This window comes from Triticum aestivum, chromosome 7D, assembly GCF_018294505.1.
Source record: "Triticum aestivum cultivar Chinese Spring chromosome 7D, IWGSC CS RefSeq v2.1, whole genome shotgun sequence".
Classification (NCBI taxonomy): Eukaryota; Viridiplantae; Streptophyta; class Magnoliopsida; order Poales; family Poaceae; genus Triticum; species Triticum aestivum.
In genome coordinates, this window is record NC_057814.1 from 409,655,455 (window position 1) to 409,658,402 (window position 2,948).

The following is a 2,948-nucleotide window of genomic DNA, read 5'->3' on the forward strand; positions in this document are numbered from 1 at the left end:
ATCTTTTGTCAAGCATCTCCTGTAGATTACTTGCATATGCTTTGTTGCTACGTTGGAGTGCTGTAGCATTGTTACTTGTTGCATTCTAAGTGCTATCATGCTGTTAATCGCAGATTCGTGTCATTCTTGTTTTGCTTGCCATTTGCAAACCGTGCATCCGTTTTCGGTGATCTTTATATCGATTTCAACCGAAATCATCTCATATTTCCAGTGGCATGCTTGGTTTGCCAAGTTACTGCCTTGTTCATCATTTTTCGTCCGGAGCACGCATATGCATCGCATACCACATCTCGCATATCATACATGTTTTGCATCATGTTGCTTGTGCATTTCTCGTGATTGATTGTGGTTCCGTTTGCTTGTGTTCTTGTTTTGGGTAGATCCGGGAGACGAGTTCGTGAATGAGGAACCTGTTGAGTACGCTTACGAGGATCAAGCTTTCGACAACTCTGAGAACCTTGCAGGCAAGATGACCATACCCTCGAAATCACTTCTACCTTTGCTTTGCTAGTTGTTCGCTCTATTGCCATGCTACGCTACCTAACACTTGCTATATCATGCCTCCCATATTGCCATGTCAAACCTCTAACCATCTTTTCCTAGCAAACCGTTGTTTGGCTAAGTTACCGCTTTTGCTCAGCCCTTCTTATAGCGTTGCTAGTTGCAGGTGAAGTTGAAGTTTGTTCCATGTTGGAACATGGATATTTTTTGGAATATCACAATATATCTTATTTATTAATGCATCTATATATTTGGTAAAGGGTGGAAGGCTCGGCCTTATGCCTGGTGTTTTGTTCCACTCTTCCCGCCCTAGTTTCTGTCATACCGGTATTATGTTCCTGGAGTTTGCGTTCCTTACGCGGTTGGGTGATTTATGGGACCCCCTTGACAGTTCGCCTTGAATAAAACTCCTCCAGCAAGGCCCAACTTTGGTTTTACCATTTTCCACCTAAGCCTTTTCCCTCGGGTTTTCGCGAGCCCGAGGGTCATCTTTATTTTAACCCCCGGGCCAGTGTTCCTCTGAGAGCTGGTCCAACCTAGAGCGCCGTGCGGGACCGTCCCTTGGCAACTTGGGTTATGTTGGTACCTGTACGCTTCGCTTATCCGGTGTGCCCTGAGAACGAGATATGTGCAGCTCCTATCAGGATTTGTCGGCACATTCGGGTGGCTTTGCTGGTCTTGTTTTACCATTGTCGAAATGTCTTGTAAACCGGGATTCCGAGACTGATCGGGTCTTTCCGCGAGAAGGTTTATCCTTCGTTGACCGTGAGAGCTTATGATGGGCGAAGTTGGGACACCCCTGCATGGTATTATCTTTCGAAAGCTGTGCCCGCGGTTATGAGGCAGATGGGAATTTGTTAATGTCCCGTTGTAGAGAACTTGTCACTTGACTTAATTAAAATACATCAACCGTGTGCGTAGCCGTGATGGTCTCTTCTCGGCGGAGTTCGGGAAGTGAACACGGTTTCAGTTATGCATGAACGTAAGTAGAAGTTCAGGATCACTTCTTGGTCATTACTAGATGACGACCGTTCCGTTGCTTCTCTTCTCGCTCTGTTTTGCGTATGTTAGCCACCATATATCCTTAGTGCCTGCTGCAGCTCCACCTCATTACACCATCCTTTCCTATAAGCTTAAATAGTCTTGATCTCGCGGGTGTGAGATTGCTGAGTCCTCGTGACTCACAGATTCTACCAAAACAGTTGCAGGTGCCGACGATGCCAGTGCAGATGATGGGATCGACCTCAAGTGGGAGTTCGATGAGGAACGTGGTCGTTACTATGTGTCTTTTCCAGATGATCAGTAGTGGAGCCCAGTTGGGACGATCGGGGATCTAGCATTTGGGGTTATCTTATTTTCTTATGGTTTTTGACCGTAGTCGGTCTATGTGTGTATTTTGGATGATGTATGAATTATATTTATGTATTGTGTGAAGTGGTGATTGTAAGCCAACTATCGTTATCCCTTTCTTGTTCATTACATGGGATTGTGTGAAGATGACCCTTCTTGCGACAAAACCACAATGCGGTTATGCCTCTAAGTCGTGCCTCGACACGTGGGAGATATAGCCGCATCATGGGCGTTACAACCGGAGAAGAAGAGGGGGAAGAAATAGTAAATACAGAGCAACCAAAGCATCACACAAAATATAACAAGGCAATACGCGGTGCCAGGGGTAATCTAACGCGGGGATAGGTCATACCGGCGAAGGGGGAAAACATCCGGGAAAGTATCCCCGGTGTTCCACGTTTTCGGACAAACGAATCGAAGGGGGAATGTTGCGTGTTCGATATGCTAGGGGTGTGTGACGGACGAACGGGCTGCGTATCCGGATTCGTCTCGTCGTTCTGAGCAACTTTCATGTAAAAAGTATTTTCATCTGAGCTATGGTTTATTTTATATGATTTTCTAAAGTTTTAAATCATTTTTAGAATTTATTTAATTAATTTAATTCAACATTATCCAGAATAGTGCAGGCTGACGTCATCATGACGTCAGCAGTCAACAGGACGTTGACTGGGTCTAAATGACGTGTGGGTCCCAGCTGTCATAAATTGTTTAATTTAATTAGGGTTTAGCTAATCTAATTACTGTTTAATTAATTAACACTAGTTAATTAAACATAATTAATTAAGTTAATTAATCTAACCTAATTAATTAATTAATATCTTGTTTTTATTATTATATATATTTTTAATCTTTTCTTTTTTTCTTTTAACGTTCTGGGGCGCTGGGGCCCGTTTGTCAAAGGCCCAGGGGGCTAGCGGGCGACGGGCTATCGGGCGCAAACGCCACCTGAATGGGCGCGTGCCCGTGGGCGCGCTGGGCGCGGATGCGCCGGCGAGCCCGGGCGTGGTCAGACGCCGGCGAGGCCGCGGCAAGGGACGGCGGGGCCGAGCGGCAATGGCGAGCGGCGAGCACGAGCGGAGGCGGCTGCGAGCGTGCGG